Source organism: Coregonus lavaretus, assembly GCF_964263955.1.
Source record: "Coregonus lavaretus genome assembly, chromosome: 1".
Taxonomy (NCBI): domain Eukaryota; kingdom Metazoa; phylum Chordata; class Actinopteri; order Salmoniformes; family Salmonidae; genus Coregonus; species Coregonus lavaretus.
Genome location: NC_139988.1, coordinates 12185417 through 12209971, shown reverse-complemented (window position 1 = coordinate 12209971; position 24555 = coordinate 12185417). Strand labels below are relative to the sequence as shown.

The following is a 24555-nucleotide window of genomic DNA, read 5'->3' as shown; positions in this document are numbered from 1 at the left end:
TTGGTACATACTGGAGAGCTCTTATTTGTCTACACCCATTCAGCATCGTTCACACACTCTTAAGCTTCAGCCCCACCCATGTCTCTTAGGGTTGATTCAAGCGTTCTGTCCTAACAACAGCGGTCAAGCACCCAAGCTAACTGGCTAACGCTGGCTAGCTAGCTAGCTACTTCCAGAAATGAAAGAACAGCTCACCGACCATTGTACTCGCCCTAGCAGAGCTGGTTAGGCTGTTTTTATGTTATCCAGAGCGTTGGTGACTGCAACTGTGCTGCTGGCAACAATTTACACATTTTTCCAACATTTACTGACACCGGCCATATTCAATGGGTGTTGAGCGTTCATAAATTTGTCAGTTATTCTGCACTCTGGCACACTCAGACGAGAGTGCTCTGAAATCGGAGTAGATAGCCAGAGCAAATTTACCAGCTACGTCTATCAACAGTTGTTGCAGTGACATTCTATTGAAACGGATGAACCATAATCCCAACTCATGATGTTACTGCTCTGCATGAATCTGCAGGTTGCCAACCAACCAGGTTCATACGTCCAGGTAGGCTATAACTAGCCAAGCAAATGGCTCTGAGTTACAAATAATACAATCATACACCTAATGTTAGCTAGCGAGCCAGCCAGCTAACATTAGCTAGCTAGCTAACAGTACACTTGAACTTGAAATGAACACAACTTTGTCAAAATTAGAAACGTGTAATATCTGAAAATGTAGCTAGCTAGACTATCTTACCCGTATACATCATGGTTGGATGCTTCTCTCTGTCACAGATGCCATGGTTGCCCTTAGTTTGAAGATGTAATCCGGAGACAGGTGTTTTCTCCATGTCCTTAGCTATCATACTCTAATTCCACTGATTTCAAAACTCGGTTCTCCAGAAAGTGGAGAGCAACACTTATGCAGTTCTACTACGCAATATATTTAAACAGGATTACCTACACATACTGACCAGCTCAAATAGACAGATGCGTGCTATATGACCAATCCAAACTCATCTCTCAGCATGTCCAGCCCACTCATTATCTCAGCCAATCATGGCTAGTAGGAAGGTTGCTATCTTTTTCTGAGGCTAAGTTTGTTATTAAGGCACATGAAAGTTCACATGTTCAAGAAGGCACTTCTGCCAAAAAACGCATTTTGATAAAAAAAAAAAGGTTTACGTTCAAATGGCTGTACTGTGAAGTAGTGACCCGCGACATACGTCTAGATTACGGAAACGAGTCACATATGCCCAGGCCTTGAGCAGAGCAACAGGCACAACTAAGGCACCCCCCTAAGACCCATCCTGCGACCCAAGAGGTATATATCAGATGCTCAACATGCTCTGCTCACACCTACTGTAATGGTCCGGGCCGAAACCAAACGAAAACAACGCTAGACACTATGGAACAAAAAGCTTTTACTATCTCATCCTGGAATATACAACGTCTGAGGTCATCTGCCTTTGGCCTAAAGAGCAGGAACCCAGACTTCATCAAAGAAATTGGGAATACAGACATTGTCATCCTACAAGAAACATAGTAGAGAGGAGACAGACCCAATGATTGCCCTCTAGGTTACAGAGAGCTGGTAGTCCCTTCCACCAAACTACCAGGTGTGAAACAGGGAGGAGACTCAGGGGGTATGCTAATTTGATATAGAGCAGACCTAACCCACTCTAATAAATTTGTCAAAACAGGAACATTTTACATCCGGCTAGAAATTAATAAGGAAATTATCTCAACAAAGAAAAATGTCCTCATGTGTGCTACCTATATCCCCCCAATAGAATCCCCATACTTCAACGATGACAGCTTCTCCATCCTAGAAGGGGAGATCAACCATCTCCAGGCCCAGTGACATGTACTAGTCTCTGGCGACCTAAATGCCAGAACTGGACAATAACCTGACACACTCAGCACACAGTGGGACAAACATCTACCTGGAGGTGACAGTATTCCCTCCCAAATATGTCCCCCTAGACACAACTATGACAAAACAACCAACAAAAATGGGTCACAACTCCTGCAGCTCAGTCGCACGCTGGGTCTGTACATAGTCAATGGTAGGCTTCAAGGAGACTCATATGGTAGGTACACCTACAGCTCATCGCTTGGCAGTAGTACTGTATATTACTTTATCACTGACCTCAAAACAGAGTCTCTCAGAGCGTTCACAGTCAGCCCACTAACACCCCTATCAGATCACAGCAAAATTACAGTCTACCTGAACAGAGCAATACTCAATCATGAGGCATCAAAGTCAAAGGAACTGCACAATATTAAGAAATGCTATAGATGGAAGGAAAGTAGTGTATAAACCTATTAAAAAACAATTAGGCAACAACAAATTCAATCCCTTTTAGACAAGTTCCTCGACAAAACATTTCACTGCAATAGTGAAGTATATTTGACCTTTCAGCTTCACTATCAAATCAAAAAATGTCAAGCAGAAAACCTAAGAAAATTAACAACAATGACAAACGGCTTGATGAAGAATGCAAAAACCTAAGAAATAAATTGATAAACCTATCAACCAAAAACATAGAGACCTAGAAAACCTGAGTCTACGCCTTCAATATGGTGAATCACTAAAACAATACAGAATTACACCACGGAAAAAGAAGGAACAGCACGTCAGAAATCAGCTCAATGTAATTGAAGAATCCATAGAATCTAACCACTTCTGGGAAAATTGGAACACACTAAACAAACAACAACACGATGAGTTATCTATCCAAAATGGAGATGTGAATAAACCACTTCTACAATCTTTTTGGCTCTATGACAAAGAACAAAGAACAAACAGCAAAAACATATACATGATCAATTACAAATCTTAGAATCAGCTGTTAAAGACTGCCAGAATGCACTGGATTCTCCAATTACATTGAAAATACAAACCCTCCAACACAAAAAGGCCTGTAGTGTTGATGGTATCCTACATGAAATGATAAAATATACAGACCAGAAATTCCAATTGGCTATACTAAAACTCTTTAACATCTTCCTCAGCTCTGGCATCTTCCCCAATATTTGGAACCAAGGACTGATAACCCCAATCCACAAAAGTGGAGACAACTTTGACCCCAATAACTACCATGGGATATGCGTCAACAGCAACCTTGGGAAAATCCTCTGCATTATCATTAACAGCATACTTGTACATTTCCTCAGTGAAAACAATGTACTGAGCAAATGTCAAATTGGCTTTTTACCAAATTACCGTACGACAGACCACGTATTCACCCTGCACGTCCTAATTGACAAACAAACAAAACAAAACAAAGGCAAAGTCTTCTCATGCTTTGTTGACTTCAAAAAAGCTTTTGACTCAATTTGGCATGAGGGTCTGCTATAAAATTGATGGAAAGTGGTGTTGGGGGAAAAACATGCGACATTATTAAACCCATGTACACAAACAAGAAGTGTGCGGTTAAAATTGGCAAAAAACACACACATTACTTTCCACAGGGCCGTAGGGTAAGACAGGGATTAACCTTAAGCCCCACCCTCTTCAACATATATATCAACGAATTGGCGATGGCACTAGAACAGTCTGCAGCACCCGGCCTCACCCTACTAGAATCTGAAGTCAAATGTCTACTGTTTTCTGATGATCTGGTGCTTTGGTCCCCAACCAAGGAGGGCCTACAGCAGCACCTAGATCTTCTGTACAAATTCTGTCTGACCTGGGTCCTGACAGTAATTCTCAATAAGACAAAAATAATGGTGTTCCAAAAAGGTCCATTTGCCAGGACCACAAATACAAATTGCATCTAGACACCGTTGCCCTAGAGCACACAAAAAAATATACATACCACGGCCTAAACATCAGCGCCACAGGTAACTTCCACGAAGCCGTGAATGATCTTAGAGACAAGGCAAGAAGGGGTCCGCTCACCAACCAATAATTCACAAAATGGGACAAACACCAAATTGAGACTCTGCATGCAGAATTCTGCAAAAATATCCTCTGTGTACAATGTAAAACACCAAATAATGCATGCAGAGCAGAATTAGGCCGATACCCGCTAATTATCCAAATAAAAAAAAGAGCCGTTAAACTCTGCAACCACCTAAAGGAAGTGATTCCCAAACCTTCGATAACAAAGCCATCACCTATAGAGAGATAAACTTGGAGAAGAGTCCCCTAAGTAAGCTGGTCCTGTGGCTCTGTTCACAAACACAAACAAACCCCACAGAGCCCAAGGACAGCAACACAATTAGACCCAACCAAATCATGAGAAAAGAAAAAGATAATTACTTGACACATTGGAAAGAATTAACAAAAAAACAGAGCAAACTAGAATGCTATTTGGCCCTAAACAGAGAGTACACATTGGCAGAATACCTGACCATTGTGACTGACCCAGAATGAAGTAAAGCTTTGACTATGTACAGACTCAGTGAGCATAGCCTTGCTATTGAGAAGGGTCGACGTAGGCAGACCTGGCTCTCAAGAAAAGACAGGCTATGTGCACACTGCCCACAAAATGAGGTGGGAACTAAGCTGCACTTCCTAACCTCCTGTCAAATGTATGACCATATTAGAGACGCATATTACCCTCATATTACACTGACCCAAAATGAATTCGAAAACAAATCCAATTTTGATAAACTCACATATCTATTGGGTGAAATAACACAGTGTGCAATCACAGCAGCAAGATTTGTGACCTGTTGCCACAAGGAAGGGGCAACCAGTGAAGAACAACACCATTGTAAATACAATCCATATTTATGTTTATTTATTTTCCCTTTTGTACTTTAAGTATTTGCACATTGTTACAACACTGTATATAGACATAATATGACATTTGAAATGTCTTTATTCTTTTGGAACTTCTGAGTGTAACGTTTACTGTTCATTTTTAATTGTTTTTTTCACTTTTGTTTATTATCTACTTCAATTGCTTTGGCAATGTTAACATATGTTTCCCATGCCAATAAAGCCCTTCAATTGAAATTGAATTGAGAGACAGAGAGAGAGAGAGAGAGAGAGAGAGTAGTGTGAGTCTGCAAGATAGGTGTACCTCATAGCTAGTATGTACTGTACCTACAACATAAACTCATATTCTCATACTCATACATTGCTCTCTCTATAATAGGAGCTGCTCTCTTTCTCTCTGTCTCCTGCCTGCAGAACAGCCATGGACAACCTGGGAGGACTGAGGGGGTAGAGGAGAGACTGCAAAGAGACAAGAGGAGTCTGGAGGAGGGAGGGGAGAGGATGGAGAGAGAGATGAGAGGAGTCTGGAGGAGGGAGGGGAGAGGCTGGAGAGAGAGAGGAGAGGAGTCTGGAGGAGGGAGGGGAGAGGCTGGAGAGAGAGAGGAGAGGAGTCTGGAGAAGGGAGGGGAGAGGCTGGAGAGAGAGAGGAGGGGAGGCAGGAGAAGGAGAATGGGCTGACCCATCAGAGAGAGGAAGAGGAGAGGCAGAATGTGGAGAGGTCAGGGGAGGGGACAAGGAACTAAGACAGAGGGGGGATAGACAGTAGACAGGAAGAAGGAAAAGATAGAGATGTGTTGCTGTAAATGTCAAACTATGTGCAGGACGCTGGAGATTATTAGTTATTCATCACTGAAACTAGAAATGAACCGTTGATCCAGTCCACATGGAAACAGCCTCTAGGTTTTCACAGTGCGATGGTCTGCCACCCCTGTGACTTGTTAGCGGCTGGAAGTGGGGTGACGCCCTTGCGGTCTGAGTGACAAAGGCAGTGTTTCCTCCTCTTCTCATCTTCTCACTCTCCTGCAGGTCTCGGACTGTGTCAGACACATAGGTGATGTAGGCAGGCAGACTGCCAGGGTGCTGACCCAGACCTGTGCAGCAAGAGCCTGGGACCCAGACCAGCGTCAGAGTTACCACAAAGAAGAGCTTGGGATACAGAGCAGGGTCAGAGTCACCACAAAGACGAGCTTGGGATACAGAGCAGGGTCAGAGTCACCACATGGAAGAGTAATACATTGTATTTTCCACCTCACCACCTTAGCTAAACCATCACCTCTCTAAAAAGTCATCCATCAGAATATGTAAATGAGTGCATAATGCTTATCAACCTGTTAAGCGGTATTAGTGTATGTGAGTAGTCTGGGTCTGGCAGTAAACTCAGTATTAGTCAGTAAAAGCCAGCATCTCTCTCTGAGCCTCTGAGCTGGGACCCATTTTGACTACAGCTTTTATTCAACATGTTTTACTAAGAGTGGAAGGCAAGGGTTAAGAGCTGAATGTGTTCTACTTCTTAGTGTCTGTCAGTTCGAGCCTGTTACTGGCCTGTTACTAGCCTGTTACTAGCCTGTTACTAGCCTGTTACTAGCCTGTTACTAGCCTGTTACTGGCCTGTTACTAGCTTGTTACTTGCCTGTTACTAGCCTGTTACTAGCTTGTTACTAGCCTGTTACTGGCCTGTTACTGGCCTGTTACTAGCCTGTTACTAGCCTGTTACTGGCCTGTTACTGGCCTGTTACTGGCCTGTTACTAGCCTGTTACTGGCCTGTTACTGGCCTGTTACTGGCCTGTTACTAGCCTGTTACTAGCCTTTTACTGGCCTGTTACTGGCCTGTTACTAGCCTGATGCTAGCCTGTTACTAGCCTGTTACTAGCCTGTTACTAGCCTGTTACTAGCCTGTTACTGGCCTGTTACTAGCTTGTTACTTGCCTGTTACTGGCCTGTTACTAGCCTGTTACTAGCCTGTTACTAACCTGTTACTAGCCTGTTACTAGCCTGTTACTGGTCTGTTACTGGCCTGTTACTAGCCTGTTACTGGCCTGTTACTGGCCTGTTACTAGCCTGTTACTAGCCTTTTACTGGCCTGTTACTGGCCTGTTACTGGCCTGTTACTAGCCTGTTACTAGCCTGATGCTAGCCTGTTACTAGCCTGTTACTAGCCTGTTACTGGCCTGTTACTAGCCTGTTACTAGCCTGTTACCTGCCTGCTACTTGCTAGTTACTAGCCTGTTAATGGCCTGTTACCATTCTTATCAACGGGGCTGTAGTGGAACAGGTTGAGAGCTTCAAGTTCCTTGGTGTCCACATCACCAACGAACTATCATGGTCCAAACACACCAAGACAGTCGTGAAGAGGGCACGACAAAGCCTATTCCCACTCAGGAGACTGAAAATATTTGGCATGGGTCCTCAGATCCTCAAAAAATTCTACAGTTGCACCATCGAGAGCATCCTGACTGGTTGCATCACCGCCTGGTATGGCAACTGCTTGGCCTCCGACCGCAAGGCACTACAGAGGGTAGTGCGTACGGCCCAGTACATCACTGGGGCCAAGCTTCCTGCCATCCAGGACCTCTATACCAGGCGGTGTCAGAGGAAGGCCCTCAAAATTGTCAAAGACTCCAGCCACCCTAGTCATAGACTGTTCTCTCTGCTACCGCACGCAAGCGGTACCGGAGTGCCAAGTCTAGGTCCAAAATACTTCTCAACAACTTCTACCCCCAAGCCATAAGACTCCTGAACAGCTAATCATGTCTACCCGGACTATTTGCACTGCCCCCCCACCCCATCCTTTTTACGCTGCTGCTACTCTGTTAATTATTTATGCATAGTCACTTTAACTCTACCCACATGTACATATTACCTCAACTACCTCAACTAGCCGGTGCCCCCGCACATTGACTCTGCAACGGTACCCCCCTGTATATATAGCCTCCCTACTGTCACTTTATTTTACTTCTGCTCTTTTTTCTCTCAACACTTTTTTTGTTGTTGTTTTATTTTTACTTTTTTTGTAAAAAATAAATGCACTGTTGGTTAAGGGCTGTAAGTAAGCATTTCACTGTAATGTCTGCACCTGTTGTATTCGGCGCATGTGACCAATAAAATTTGATTTGATTTGATTACTGGCCGGTTACTAGCCTGTTACTAGCCTGTTACTAGCCTGTTACTAGCTTGTTACTATCCTGTTACTAGCTTGTTACTAGCCTGTTACTAGCCTGTTACTGGCCTGTTACTAGCCTGTTACTGGCCTGTTACTAGCCTGTTACTAGCCTATTACTAGCCTGTTACTGGCCTGTTACTAGCCTGTTACTAGCCTGTTACTAGCCTGTTACTGGCCTGTTATTAGCCTACTAGCCTGTTACTAGCCTGTTTCTAGCCTGTTACTAGCCTGTTACTGGCCTGTTACAGGCCTGTTACTAGCCTGTTACTGGCCTGATACTAGCTTGTTACTAGCCTGTTACTGGCCTGTTACTGGCCTGTAACTAGCCTGTTACTGGCCTGTTACTAGCCTGTTACTAGCCTGTTACTAGCCCGTTACTGGCCTGTTATTAGCCTACTAGCCTGTTACTAGCCTGTTACTAGCCTGTTACTAGCCTGTTACTGGCCTGTTACTAGCCTGTTACTGGCCTGTTACAGGCCTGTTACTAGCCTGTTACTGGCCTGTTACTAGCTTGTTACTAGCCTGTTACTGGCCTGTTAATGGCCTGTAACTAGCCTGTTACTGGCCTGTAACTAGCCTGTTACTAGCTTGTTACTATCCTGGCAATCCTGCTCCTGGACTGCAGCTGATGCGGAAAGAGGAAAGAGTTGCATTGGGATTTACTGTTCGTTTTTTCAGGTTGTTGCCATTTTAAAAACACATTGAACTGCATGCAGTGTGTGAGTGTGAAGAGTAGCACATGTATGATGTGTGGTGTACAGTACTGTTGATCAGTGTACTATAGCAGGTAGAGCAAGGTAATCAGATAAGTTATGATTATCATAGATCTTAGATTGTATGAGAGTGTTACAGTACGTTCCTTATTCTAGCAATACGGCACAGTACTGTAAAGTTGCTTGCATTTGGGTTTTCATAAGAGGCCCCTCTCTTCCTGTCTCAACCAAAAGAGGTTCAAAGTACTAAAACAGCATTGAAGGGTCACTTTTTTCTTTTTTCTTAATATCTCATTTCCTGACTCCAAGGCCCAGTCCAACACATTTTTCAACTGTGCTCATAAAACATTCTGTCAGAGAGGGGAAGTAAGTGGGCATCCGGAGCCACACACACACACACACACACACACACACAAACCTACTATACCAGGACAAAAACACCCCAGAACACACATTTCCACATGCATGCTCAGGCTTCTGGCCAAGGAATGTTTTGATCATAAACAGCACTCTCTAACCGTTTAGGAACTATTTCCTCCCCACTTGGTTGGTGAAACTGAGAATTGAGGGTCATATTCATTAGGGCACATTGTAGCAAAACATTGTGCAACATAAAAATCAAGAAAGAAGTAAGATACTACCTGGTTTACTCCATTCAGAGCGTTTTCTTCCATTTGCTGCCTATTGAACACCAGGCTGGTCACAGGGTATTGCTTTTTGCTCTGCCTGCCCTGGTTTCAGGACAACGACAACGCCTTGTTTATTGGGGGGAAAACATGCTAATGCCCAGTTCCCTCAGTGTGAGCCTGGCAACTGGTCCAGGAGTAGGACTCTCTATTACACCCCGGGCCTGCATTAACACCCACAACCATACCCATACACACACACACACAAACACACACACACACACACAGACACACACACGTCTGCCTACTTAGGTTGGCAGCAGAGGCAACATAAAATCCTATTCAGAGAGCTGTGAGAGGCAGATATGCCTACACAATTGATGGGGTTTTCATTAGGTTGACTTCCTGCCCCTTGCTTCTATCATATCCATAATGTTCCTTCTCTGTCCTGTCCCTTCTCTGTCCTGCACTTTCTCTGTCGTCCTCCACACTATTCTCTGTCATCCTCCACACTATTCTCTGTCGTCCTCCACACTATTCTCTGTCGTCCTCCACACTATTCTCTGTCGTCCTCCACACTATTCTCTGTCATACTCCAAACTATTCTCTGTCGTTCTCCACACTATTCTCTGTCGTCCTCCACACTATTGTCTCTTCTTATGCGTCTCTGTGGTCTGCTTTATATGAGAACAGGAAGGAGAGAGGAGGATTGTTCTTCTTCTGTTTCTCTCTCTTGGCACGGTGGATATCCCCTGGGCCTTTTATCTTGAAGTACTTATTGCCTGGTCACACAGCCCACTTGTTGAAGATCGGCTGGCTGTAGGGATGGGCTCCAGTGAATGGGACTGGAGGCCCCCGCATCTGCACAAGGACACAGCCTGAGGAGGGGATTTTAACCACTGTCTCTGTCAATCATCTGTTCTTGCTTGCTGCATCGAAATGATAGAGAAAAGGCTACCAATGTCATCTTTTGATTTGGTAGAGGTTGCTTTGGCAGGGTGCTTCTTACTAAATTAATTGGAAACAGCCAGGGTGTGTTTTTGTTTAGCATCTCTTTCTCTAGCATTCAGTCCTCTCCTAAACAGTCCCCTAGATCCCCTGGAACAATCACCTAGAATCTCATTATGGCCGTCAGTCCAGCTGTAAGTCTACAGTATCTTTATGAGGGACCATTAAAAGGCAGGCATCTGCTAGCCTTCAAAGTGGGCTTTGATAGCAGCATGTGCATCCCTTAGTTACCAAACCAACTCCCACTTTCCCACTACACCAACCCCATCTATGCCAAAGATCTGCTTCTCATTCATCTACTGACAGGGTAGGAAAGGCTGGGAGCTGGAATTCAGAGACCGGGAACGTGGTGGTATTCCTGGTCCTCAGTACTGTCAGGAGTTGGGAGTTCAGAGGGACTGTCTGGCTGTGAGTGACTGTGGTTCTCTGAAGGGTAAGAGAACATGAAGGTCCTGGATTAAACTGCTTTGTAAGCACCCACGCATAACTAGTAGCCTTGAGGCTCAGCAGGCTGACACGGTCTTGTGGCCTAGTTGAAGGAGGCTCAGCAGGCTAACACGGTCTTGTGGCCTAGTTGAAGGAGGCTCAGCAGGCTAACACGGTCTTGTGGCCTAGTTGAAGGAGGCTCAGCAGGCTGACACGGTCTTGTGGCCTAGTTGAAGGAGGCTCAGCAGGCTAACACGGTCTTGTGGCCTAGTTGAAGGAGGCTCAGCAGGCTGACACGGGCTTGTGGCCTAGCTGAAGGAGGCTCAGCAGGCTAACACGGGCTTGTGGCCTAGCTGAAGGAGGCTCAGCAGGCTAACACGGTCTTGTGGCCTAGCTGAAGGAGGATCAAATCTCAAAGTTCTTCCCCTTTTATTCTCTTGGTTTGAGAATTGGAGACCCAATCCCTTGTCAAGCCCTGGTCAAGCCCTTGTCATGCGTTAGTCTGATATTTTACTGCAGATTCTGAGGCTAAAAATAAGCAGGCTGGATTGTTGGTTTTATTTGAAACAGGGGATAGAGGGATGGAGGAATGGAGGAATGGGAACTGAATATGAGGCAGGCTGCATCTAAATATGTTTAATATCCTCCAGTAAGAGAGTGAGATAGAGTGGGGGAGGAAGAGAAGGAAGGAGAGAGGGCGAAATAAGATGTCGTTTTTAACCATGTATCTGAGCTGAGTCCCTTACTGTTGCCCCACTAAAGAAGAGGGCAGTGCCCCGTGACCTGGAAACCTATCCCTGCCAGTCAGAATACTGTAGCAGCCAGACCCATCACTTCCCCCAGCCTCCAATAGAAACCTTATTACGTAGCCTTCCATTAGGATTTTACATTTTAGTCATTTAGCAGACGCTCTTATCCAGAGCGTCTTACAGTTAGTGAGTGCATAATAATTTTTTCATACTGGCCCCCCTGGGAATCTAACCCACAACCCTGGCGTTGCAAGCGCCATGCTCTACCAACTGAGCTACATTAGGACTACTAGGACTTGTTATTTCAGATGAAGATATACCACATCAACATCAACAAGACAAGGAGCTGACTGTGTTTCTCTATGGTACGTTATAACCATGTATCTAACGCAGAAGGCTTCAGGAATTTAGCTTGGCCTTTGCTGGCAGGTCTGGTAACACCCCTACCATGCTAGACTAGGCAGGCTAGGCAGGCTAGGCTAGGAAGGCTAGGCAGGCTGGGCTAGGAAGGCTAGGCAGGCTAGGCTAGGCAGGCTAGGTTAGGAAGGCTAGGCAGGCTAGGAAGGCTAGGCAGGCTAGGCTAGGCAGGCTAGGCTAGGCAGGCTAGGCAGGCTAGACTAGACTAGGAAGGCTAGCCACTTATAAATATACCCCTTTAGCACAAGAGAAGATGAGAAGCCATGTGGACACAAAACATTTTTTTTTTTACTCTGCCATTTTTTAAGACATGCCCCTTCAGCTAGGCCACAAGACCGTGTTAGCCTGCTGAGCCTCCTTCAGCTAGGCCACAAGACTGTGTTATCCTGCTGATACTCCTTCAGCTAGGCCACAAGACTGTGTTAGCCGGCTGAGCCTCCTTCAGCTAGGCCACAAGACCGTGTTAGCCTGCTGAACCTCCTTCAGCTAGGCCACATAGAGTTCAATGTATCTAACCCTTAGCGGTCTGAACCCAGTAAGAGGATATACAGTGGGGGAAAAAAGTATTTAGTCAGCCACCAATTGTACAAGTTATCCCACTTAAAAAGATGAGAGAGGCCTGTAATTTTCATCATAGGTACACGTCAACTATGACAGACAAATTGAGAAAAAAAAATCCAGAAAATCACATTGTAGGATTTTTAATGAATTTATTTGCAAATTATGGTGGAAAATAAGTATTTGGTCAATAACAAAAGTTTCTCAATACTTTGTTATATACCCTTTGTTGGCAATGACACAGGTCAAACGTTTTCTGTACGTGTTCACAAGGTTTTCACACACTGTTGCTGGTATTTTGGCCCATTCCTCCATGCAGATCTCCTCTAGAGCAGCGATGTTTTGGGGCTGTCGCTGGGCAACACAGACTTTCAACTCCCTCCAAAGATTTTCTATGGGGTTGAGATCTGGAGACTGGCTAGGCCACTCCAGGACCTTGAAATGCTTCTTACGAAGCCACTCCTTCGTTGCCCGGGCGGTGTGTTTGGGATCATTGTCATGCTGAAAGACCAAGCCACGTTTCATCTTCAATGCCCTTGCTGATGGAAGGAGGTTTTCACTTAAAATCTCACGATACATGGCCCCATTCATTCTTTCCTTTACACGGATCAGTCGTCCTGGTCCCTTTGCAGAAAAACAGCCCCAAAGCATGATGTTTCCACCCCCATGCTTCACAGTAGGTATGGTGTTCTTTGGATGCAACTCAGCATTCTTTGTCCTCCAAACACGACGAGTTTAGTTTTTACCAAAAAGTTCTATTTTAGTTTCATCTGACCATATGACATTCTCCCAATCCTCTTCTGGATCATCCAAATGCACTCTAGCAAACTTCAGACGGGCCTGGACATGTACTGGCTTAAGCAGGGGGACACGCCTGGCACTGCAGGATTTGAGTCCCTGGCGGAGTAGTGTGTTACTGATGGTAGGCTTTGTTACTTTGGTCCCAGCTCTCTGCAGGTCATTCACTAGGTCCCCCCGTGTGGTTCTGGGATTTTTGCTCACCGTTCTTGTGATAATTTTGACCACACGGGGTGAGATCTTGCGTGGAGCCCCAGATCGAGGGAGATTATCAGTGGTCTTGTATGTCTTCCATTTCCTAATAATTGCTCCCACAGTTGATTTCTTCAAACCAAGCTGCTTATGTCTCCTGAGTGGCGCAGTGGTCTAAGGCACTGCATCGCAGTGCTAACTGTGTCACTAGAGATCCTGGTTCGAATCCAGGCTCTGTCGCAGCCGGCCGCGACCGGGAGACTCATGGGCGGCGCACAATTGGCCCAGCGTCGTCCAGGGTAGGGGAGGGAATGGCCGGTAGGGATGTAGCTCAGTTGATAGAGCATGGCGTTTGCAACGCCAGGGTTGTGGGTTCGATTCCCACAGGGGGCCAGTATAAAAAAATATGTATTCACTAACTGTAAGTCGCTCTGGATAAGAGCGTCTGCTAAATGACTAAAATGTAAATGTAAATGTACCTATTGCAGATTCAGTCTTCCCAGCCTGGTGCAGGTCTACAATTTTGTTTCTGGTGTCCTTTGACAGCTCTTTGGTCTTGGCCATAGTGGAGTTTGGAGTGTGACTGTTTGAGGTTGTGGACAGGTGTCTTTTATACTGATAACAAGTTCAAACAGGTGCCATTAATACAGGTAACGAGTGGAGGACAGAGGATCCTCTTAAAGAAGAAGTTTCAGGTCTGTGAGAGCCAGAAACTAGCTTGTTTGTAGGTGACCAAATACCTATTTTCCACCATCATTTGCAAATAAATTCATAAAAAATCCTACAATGTGATTTTCTGGATTTATTTTTCTAAATTTGTCTGTCATAGTTGACGTGTACCTATGATGAAAATTACAGGCCTCTCTCATCTTTTTAAGTGGGAGAACGTGCACAATTGGTGGCTGACTAAATACTTTTTTTCCCCCACTGTATAGGTCCAGGGCCTTCATGGTCATCTGTGACACTCAAATTAGTATATGTTACGTTTGGTACGCTTACATAAAACAGAAGATTACTTATGCCAAAAACAGAAGGAGGGAGGTTGGTTGGGGCGGATGGGTAGGTGGATAATGTGAACGTCTAGCAACCCAAAGGTTGCGCGTTTGGATCACATCACAGACAACTGTAGCATTTCATTAGAAACTACTTTGCAACTACTAACCCTAACTCCTGATCCTAATTTTAACCCTAACCTTAAACCCAAACCCTAACCTTAACCCTTACCTTAACTCCTAACCCTAACCCTTAGCCTAGCTAACGTTAGCCACCTAGCTAACGTTAGCCACAACAAATTCGAATTTGTAATACGTATTGCAAATTAGTAACATATTGTATGATTTATAATTCGTAACATATCATATGAATTGTCATTCATAACATATCATTCGTAATGGATAATGGACATCCACAAATTAATAAATACCATAAGAAATGTCTCCCGAGTGGCGCAGTGGTCTAAGGCACTGCATCGCAGTGCTAGCTGTGCCACTAGAGATCCTTGTTCGAATCCAGGCTCTGCTGTAGCCGGCCGCGACCGGGAGACCAATGGGGCGGTGCACAATTGGCCCAGCGTCGTCCAGGGTAGGGGAGGGAATGGCCGGCAGGGAGGTAGCTCAGTTGGTAGAGCATGGCGTTTGCAACGCCAGGGTTGTGGGTTCGATTCCCATGGGGTATGAAAATTAAAAAGAATAATGTATGCACTAACTGTAAGTCGCTCTGGATAAGAGCGTCTGCTAAATGACGTTAATGTAAATGTAACATATCATACTAATTTGAGTGTCACATGTTTACTATGTTACCCCTGAGTCCAGGTTGGTGTGCGAAAATGTTTAGTAAACGAACAAAAAAAATGTATTAGTCCCCACAAGGTCAAATGCTAGCAGGTTTAGGGTTAAGGTTAAAATTAGTGTTAGGGTTAGAATTAGGTTTAGGGTTAGGAGCTAAGGCTAGTTTTAGGGTTAGGAGCTAGGGTTAGGTTTAGGGTTAAGGTTAAGTTTTGGGGTTAGGGTTAAGGTTAAGGTTAGGGTTAGGGTAAAGATTAGGGTTAGGTTTAGGGTTAGGGGTTAGGGAAAATAGGATTTTGAATGGGACTGAATTGTGTATCCCCACAAGGTTAGCTATACTAAACTGTGTGTGTGTGTGTGTGTGTGTGTGTGTGTGAGCTCGTGAGAGTGAACGGTGTAAAGTAAGGTGCAGACAGGGTGAAAAATGGGCAGACACAGGTTCTCTTCGGTCTTCAACCAGCTTTAGGATGAAGTACTTCTTAATTAGACACAGGGATAAATATTGGGTAAATATGTTTCAGCGTGTTTGAGCATCAACAGCCGTGCGGCCCTACATTTGGGCCCTCCTGTAGTTTCACCATTAAGGGGTTGGTTTCTCACTCTCCTCCAGCAATGCAACTCTTGAGGTATCATAGGTATTAATGCCTAATTAAAAACATTCCCAATTTGTAACAACTTTTAAAACAATAAACTTCCACTCTTGTTACTAGAGCCATGAGCTGAAACATAAAAATAGTAGTTTTCAGAGACATTCCCTGTTGAATTGGAGGGTAATGGTATATTATGTAAACCCTCACCATCAAGTGGAGCTGTGAGGTTGGTCTGTGTGTGGTCGTCCTGCAACACTCTTCCCCCTCTCACGAGAGAAAGAAAGAATCCTGGAATAGTGCACTGGATGATTGAGGTGGGTCATCACACCCTTTTCAGTTTTCTGTGGTTAAAGCTAGAACCAGCATCATTCCCTTGGACATTCCTTACCTCCCATTACTGCACTCTTACAAGTTTGACCTGTCAGCGAGGGATAGCCTGGAGTAGCGTGGCTACTCTACACTGTAGAGCTACCAATACCTTTACAACAGAAACAACAGAAATATCAGAATGGTTTGTCATTGGAATATGCAACTGATTTGTGCAATGTATCTCTCACACACCCAGTATGAGCCAACAGTTGAGCGCTCACCTTTCCTGAGGCAGTGTGTCTGGGTTAGCTCTGCCTCTGATATGGTCAGACTGTCAAAGATGTAGTGTCCTGTTTGGTCCAGCAGCTCCTGCGGGACAGGCTTCATACCCATCACATAAACTGTCAATAAAGTTTATTCATTCAAATGCTTCTCTCTGTACAGACAGACATCCACGTCCTGCCAATGCCTCATCTCCTGGTTAAACTTCTACCCCAGCGTGAATGCAAGCCTTCTATTCCACTAAACCGCCCTGTTCAAGTCTCTGTTGCCATGGTGATTGTATCAAACAACTAGTCCCGCCTGGCAGCCACTGTTGGTGCGTGACCCTGGAGGTTGCCAGCCCAGTGTTCCAGTGTTTGTGAATGGCTGGCTAAATGGCTCATTAATCCCCCAGTGGCTGTGACTGCTGTCAGTCACCAGGGGCCTGCTGGCTGGCAGAGTAAATGTTAGAGGTTAAGGATTAAACCCACAAATGGTTACAAAGGCTAACGACCCAACGCAGCCTGGGATGGGAAGTTTATTATGCAAAGTAAGGAGAGGCCAGGAGAGACTAGGTAAACAGAAGTAATGAGAGTCCAGGAGAGGCTAGGTAAACAGAAGTAAGGAGAGGCCAGGAGAGGCTAGGTAAACAGAAGTAATGAGAGGCCAAGAGAGGCTAGGTCAACAGAAGTAAGGAGAGGCCAAGAGATACTAGGTAAACAGAAGTAAGGAGAGGCCAGGAGAGGCTAGGTAAACAGAAGTAAGGAGAGGCCATGAGAGGCTAGGTAAACAGAAGTAAGGAGAGGCCAGGAGAGGCTAGGTAAACAGAAGTAAGGAGAGGCCAGGAGAGGCTAGGTAAACAGAAGTAATGAGAGACCAAGAGAGGCTAGGTCAACAGAAGTAAGGAGAGGCCAAGAGATACTAGGTAAACAGAAGAAAGGAGAGGCCAGGAGAGGCTAGGTAAACAGAAGTAAGGAGAGGCCATGAGAGGCTAGGTAAACAGAAGTAAGGAGAGGCCAGGAGAGGCTAGGTAAACAGAAGTAAGGAGAGGCCATCAGAGGCTAGGTAAACATAAGTAAGGAGAGGCCAGGAGAGGCTAGGTAAACAGAAGTAAGGAGAGGCCATGAGAGGCTAGGTAAACAGAAGTAAGGAGAGGCCATGAGAGGCTAGGTAAACAGAAGTAAGGAGAGGCCAGGAGAGGCTAGGTAAACAGAAGTAAGGAGAGGCCATCAGAGGCTAGGTAAACAGAAGTAAGGAGAGGCCAGGAGAGGCTAGGTAAACAGAAGTAAGGAGAGGCCAGGAGAGGCTAGGTAAACAGAAGTAAGGAGAGGCCAGGAGAAGGAAAACAGAACACACTAGGGGCTGAAGGGATCAGGGAAACAGCTACAGAGTAGTTTACTTCCTCTTCCTGTCTGTCTTAAAAAATACATAACTAGATAATCTATTTAAATCCCACATACAAACCCATTTAAAATGGTGCAGTTTCATCAGTGGGTTTGCTATGTGCTGTTGTCCTCTGTACTCCTTGTAACGAGGTAAAGCTGACACAACCACTTCTCCAATGCAGACATACTGAACAAGTTAACGCATTTTTAATTGGTGTGGAGAAAAAGAAAACACATGAAATGAAACATCAGCCTCGTCAACCAAACTTGATGACAATCCACCCCTTAGATTGAATGACTGCTGGAGTGAACCCAAACGCTCCAGTCCCTCTAGAACACTGAGTCTCATGGGAACTCTGTATGCAGAGCGATGAGGACCCAAAGCCCAGGCCGCATTGTGGAATGTTGGAGGCAGGTCACACGTGTGTTTGATTAACCAGAGAGGCTAAGGCATTGGAGAGTGTGTCTGTCTGTCTGTCTGTCTGTCTGTCTGTTGGTCTGTCGGTCTGTCGGTCTGTTGGTCTGTCGGTATCATTTTCCAGCATTGGGAACATTGGATGTGGACCATAGAACAGGAGGGACTGATTGATAGAGTGGGACCTAACTGCCCCTACTGGGATGGGGAGAGTCCTCAAGGCCTTCAGGATTTCAGGCCTGGAGCCGCTACCAAAGCCATGGCCCTTCCTTAAGGATGTCGCACGCACGCACACATGCATGCACACACACACACACACACACACACACACGCACACACACACGCACACATACACACACACACACACATACACACACACCTGCTGAAAATAACCACGTTAGAGGAAGGGAGGAGCAGACGATGAAGTGACAAGGTATCGTCCATTTCCTCCTTTTTTTGGTTCTCCAGCCCACCTCTCCTCTAAGGGCGATGAGTGAATGAGAGGGAAGGAATGTGCAGGCCGGGGCCAGGGGACATATCTTTGTTTTCTGTAAACACTGTGTGGGCCCCTGCTACAACACCACCACCCTCCCTAGGCTGCTATTGCTCCCAGAAACAGCCCCCCCTCTCTCCCTCCCTCCTCCATCCCTCTCTAAACGGGGAAGGAAGCTGACCTCCTCCACCCTGCTGGGGTCAAAGCCTTTAAAAGGGGGTGGGGGGAGGAGAGGGTGCTTGGCCCGTCCACTGACAGCAAGAAAGCCATGGAGGACAAATGAAATGAATGGTGGGTCTACTTCTCCATGGTAACGGGCAGGATGTGTGGTGTCAACAGTGTTGCTCGCTGCTTCCCTCAAAACAACCGTGCCACAGTCCGTCCAAATAGTATCTCTGTTGTGTTGAGTGTGGTGGTTAATAATTGGCTTTCTAACAACAGCTCTCTGGTGTGAATCTGGCTGGTCAGCCCTGGCATCAAGCCAGACGCCAGGACATACAATATCTGTTAAAGTATTACTGAGTTCAGTCTAATGGCTCAGACAGGGACCGTATCAGTCCACAGACTTTTACATTTTACATTTTAGGCATTTAGCAGACGCTCTTATCCAGAGCGACTTACAGGAGCAATTAGGGTTAAGTGCCTTGCTCAAGGGCACATTAACGTCATTTAGCAGACGCTCTTAGCCAGAGGGGGGGGGGGGGGGGGGGTAGAAGGATTCCTTTATCCTATCCCAGGTATTCCTTAAAGAGGTGGGGTTTCAAATGTCTCCGGAAGGTGGTGAGTGACTCCGCTGTCCTGGCGTCGTGAGGGAGCTTGTTCCACCATTGGGGTGCCAGAGCAGCGAACAGTTTTGACTGGGCTGAGCGGGAACTATGCTTCCGCAGAGGAAGGGGAGCCAGCAGGCCAGAGGTGGATGAGCGCAATACCCTCGTTTGGGTGTAGGGACTGATCAGAGCCTGAAGGTACAGAGGTGCCGTTCCCCTCACTGCTCCATAGGCAAGCACCATGGTCTTGTAGCGGATGCGAGCTTCAACTGGAAGCCAGTGGAGTGTGCGGAGGAGGGGGGTGACGTGAGAGAACTTGGGAAGGTTGAACACCAGACGGGCTGCGGCATTCTGGATGAGTTGTAGGGGTTTAATGGCACAGGCAGGGAGGCCAGCCAACAGCGAGTTGCAGTAGTCCAGACGGGAGATGACAAGCGCCTGGACCAGGACCTGTGCCGCTTCCTGTGTAAGGCAGGGTCGTACTCTCCGAATGTTGTAGAGCATGAACCTGCAGGAGCGGGTCACCGCCTTGATGTTGGCGGAGAACGACAGGGTGTTGTCCAGGGTCACGCCTAGGCTCTTCGCACTCTGGGAGGAGGACACAGCGGAGTTGTCAACCGTGATGGCGAGATCATGGAACGGGCAGTCCTTCCCCGGGAGGAAGAGCAGCTCCGTCTTGCCAGGGTTCAGCTTGAGGTGGTGATCCGTCATCCATACTGATATGTCTGCCAGACATGCAGAGATGCGATTCGCCACCTGGTTATCAGAAGGGGGAAAGGAGAAGATTAGTTGTGTATCGTCAGCGTAGCAATGATAGGAGTGACCATGTGAGGATATGACAGAGCCAAGTGACTTGGTGTATAGGGAGAAAAGGAGAGGGCCTAGAACTGAGCCTTGGGGGACACCAGTGGTGAGAGCGCGTGGTGCGGAGACAGCGTCTCGCCACGCCACTTGGTAGGAGCGACCGGTCAGGTAGGACGCAATCCAGGAGTGAGCCGCGCCGGAGATGCCCAGCTCGGAGAGGGTGGAGAGGAGGATCTGATGGTTCACAGTATCAAAGGCAGCAGACAGGTCTAGAAGGACAAGAGCAGAGGAGAGAGAGTTAGCTTTAGCAGTGCGGAGAGTCTCCGTGACACAGAGAAGAGCAGTCTCAGTTGAATGACCAGTCCTGAAACCTGATTGGTTTGGATCAAGAAGGTAATTCTGAGAGAGATAGCAAGAGAGTTGGCTAAAGACGGCACGCTCAATAGTTTTGGAAAGAAAAGAAAGAAGGGATACTGGTCTGTAGTTGTTGACATCAGTGGGGTCGAGTGTTGGTTTTTTGAGAAGGGGAGTAACTCTCGCTCTCTTGAAGACGGAAGGGACATGGCCAGCGGTCAAGGATGAGTTGATCAGCGAGGTGAGGTAGGGGAGAAGGTCACCGGAGATGGTCTGGAGAAGGGAGGAGGGGATGGGGTCAAGCGGGCAGGTTGTTGGGCGGCCTGCAGTCACAAGTCGCAGGATTTTATCTGGAGAGAGAGGGGAGAAAGAAGTCAAAGCATAGGGTAGGGCAGTGTGAGCAGGCTGTGAACAGACTGACCTCTAGTACAAACCCAGTCAAATGAGTCAGACTGACCTCTAGTACAAACCCAGTCTAATAAGTGCACTTCTGGATGATTTTATTCCAAAGTCATTTCTATGCAGGAAATCCACTTCAGATGTACAGGACACTCTAGGTCTGGGCTAGCAGCACACAGGCATAATAATGACCAGGGAGCTTCCGCCATCTTGTGGTGATATGATGTAATAACATGTGCAAAACTCTGCGAAGTAGCATGGCGCACTAGTTCAAAGTTTACTAGCTAACACTGTAGCCATGTGGTGAGATCTGAGTATGACAGATGAATGCTTGTCTATCAGGGCCTGTATTCATAATGCGGCCCCAGAAATCCACCTCAGTCAAATACATTTTCATCACAAGGAGACAGACAGATGATGAGGAAGGGTGGGTGGAGGGTCTACATCGAAATATCTCCCCAGAGCTTCGCTGAGTGATCAATTTGTTTTATTGAACTTTGTGAGGGGCCATTGACTGTCTGTGTGGCAGGCGATCATTAGGCTTTATTTACATCCTAGCTTGTTTGCGAGAAGGGAATGAACCCCACAGTAATTTACATGCATTGTGTGTTTGTGTGTGTGTGTGTGTGTGTGTGTGTGTGTGTGTGTGTGTGTGTGTGTGTGTGTGTGTGTAGCTGGGTTGTTTGTCTTGCTAAAGGACAGTAATGTGTTCAGTGTTTTGTCTGTGTTTCTGAACTCTATACCCTTCAGTTAAAGTAACGAATGATCCTCCTCTATTGTCCCTCTATGAGGCTTTGTGGAGGTTTTATGGCACAATACATCATCATTGAGTAGAGTAAGGAGGGTTTTATGGCACAACACATCATCATTGAGTAGAGTAAGGAGAGTTTTATGGCACAACACATCATCATTGAGTAGAGTAAGGAGAGTTTTATGGCACAACACATCATCATTGAGTAGAGTCAGGACAGTAGGGCCCGTGGTGACAAGACAAATGCTATGCAACTTTGGCAACATTTGGGACGTTTTATATTGCCCTCACCCTAACCCTTTGTTGGGAGGTTCCTTCGAGTGTTTCTCGTGGTGTTATGTTAGGATGTTTATGACCTAAATGGGGAAACCTTAAACATATTTAATCTGAATTAGGCCTACTGGATCAGTGGTGAAGGATTCTGTAGAACAAGCATAGAGGACAACATGAGGACAAGAGAGGTAAAAGGGGGGGATCTGGGTTGAAGCAACATGGTGACCCCAAGCATCACCCATGTTGTCCTCACTCTGGGGGGGTGATTGATCTGTAATCTGATCTGCCACGCCTCTCCCCTTCATACCCCCTTCACCCCTACCCCCCTCCACAATCTTGATTTTATTGAGTGAACCCCCAACACCCACACACACATTTACACGCACACATCCACCCGATCCCCAGGCCTTCCATCAATCAAGCCTCAGGACACATTACTACAGATGTGAATGAGGACGGACGAGACAGACAGATTTATCTTTTCATAATAAACTAACACTTTGTTAGGGCTTGGACAAATCAGATACACCCTTCAGATGAAGCATATGGTTCTGTTGAAATCATTATAATTATACTATCTCCAACATTGCTAAAAAATGCTGGTTCTTGGTTTCAATCGGCTTAATTCGGTACCTTTTGCTCTGTTCAGCTATTGTTTTTCCCAGTCCCCTCGACAACGTCTAGAAACTTGTTTCTCTTTCTAATACACTACTCTTGAACGGCCATCATATCTGAACATTAACAAATAGACTTTTAATATAATTATTACCCTGGCACCCCCTTTCGCTTAGGGTCTATGGGGAGATTTAATGTCTGTGTGAGACAGGCATAACATCGGCAGGCCGGTGGGGTAGGGGGCGTAGGGTGGGTTAGGGGGCGTAGGGTAGGGTAGGGGGCGTAGGGTGGGGTAGGGTGGGTTAGGGGGCGTAGGGCGGGGTAGGGGGCGTAGGGTGGGGTAGGGGTTGTAGGGTGGGGTAGGGGGGCGTAGGGTGGGTTAGGGGGTATGCCATAGGGTGGGGTAGGGGACAACAGACGCAATTAAGGCTCATGAAATATAAATGTCGTTGTATATCTGTCTCTCTGCCTCATCTGGCCCTGGCACCATCTGCTTGCTATCACCACAGTAAGTCTTGGGACAGGAGTCATTTGTAGCTTTAATCATTAAAACATAAGGAAGGAGATAGAGGGCTGAAGGGGGCAACGACGTACCAACAAGTTCTCACACTCTAACTTCAATATTCAACGTTTGTCTGTAACATTCCAACTGGTTAAGGTAAGGGTTAAGGTTTGGGATAGGGTTAAGCCTTTCCTCTATCCCCAACCACAACGCCCTGGCAAGCTGCCAGCCTACTAGATGGTAATAGGCACTCACGTTGCACCCTAGTGGACGGCAGTGAAGGATTCTCCCGACGTCCTGGGGACCTGAACAAACGTTGAATCCTTAAGTCGATCTGATGTGACCTGCCTGGACATGCAGCTGGGTGAGATTAGAAAGGTGGCTGTGATCTGAGATCTGACCTTGCTCGCTTTAAACACACACGCACACGCACACAAACAAACGTGCACACACACACACGCACACATGCACGCAGGCAGAGACACACACACAGACAGATCACCCAACACACACGTAAACAGTTCTTATACTTTCACATCACCGTCCTCTTCAAAGGTGACCCTTGCTCAAGGTGCACCTGTCATGATCCCGGTCAGCTGTGGCTCTAGTCATTACGTGTAACCCAGGAACAGGTTACTATCCTGGGCCCTGATAGACCTAACCCTGTCCTTCCCAGAGTGCTGTTCAAAGAGGTGGACAGGCTGAGTTATTCCCCGTCTTTCCAGTGGCAGAACAATTCATTCATCATGAGGGGGAAAGGCCCAGTGGCCCACGCTTTATTGAACCCCCATGGCCATTGAACCCCCTTTCTGGGGGGCATCAGGCTCTCCAAACTGTCTCCCCAAGGTTCCCCAAGGTCAAGACTGAGCCCAAAGTCATCGTCACACAGATCTGTCCTCTGACCTTTTGGGTGTCCATAATGTCCCCGCCATAAAGGAGACTCTCGGGGCTGATGCAGTGTCAGAACTAAATCAACTCTTACCCCTTCTTCCCCTTCAACAATCAACCTCACTTATGCAAACACACACTCACTTGCAAGTTCTAATCATTTTATTGGCAGTGAAAGAGGAAGGCAAGGGACTCTGCATGGTTGACAACACAATCGGAGAGATAGACAGAGAGCAGCTTTTAAGGCTGATTTTAACTGTGTCCAGTGGTGCGGAAATATAGGCCTCTCAATACTCAATCTATATGGTCAACTGCATGACTTCAACATGGCCACAACAGATGGAAACAGATTGGAAACATCAGTGTTTACATGATATCTAACAACTGGGTTACTGTCCTTCTAGTGAGACATAAAGCAGACCCAGCAGAGCCATCAGGGTCATTAAAAAGATGAATGGTTCTCAAGCTGAAAACACTCCCTTTGACACCGGTACATCTACAGTGCTGTCTCAATTATCTCACATATGTGTTGTCGTGGAAACGATGACACAGCATACATAAAGAGAAACAAAGAGGCAAGCAGCATGAAGTTTC

The 24555-nt window shown here is 46.3% G+C and overlaps 1 pseudogene across 1 annotated transcript in view; it reads right to left on the bottom strand.

Annotated features, from left to right (window-relative positions):
• The window catches only part of LOC311121250 (tektin-3-like), an 89595-nt pseudogene extending 73148 nt beyond the window's left edge, over positions 1–16447 (bottom strand). The window contains exons 1-2 of the transcript in view: positions 16336–16447; positions 5740–5910 (exon numbers count right to left, since the gene is read on the bottom strand). The product of the transcript in view is annotated as a tektin-3-like (transcript). The remainder of the gene's footprint in view (positions 1–5739; positions 5911–16335) is intronic.
• Positions 16448–24555: the final 8108 nt, after the last annotated feature.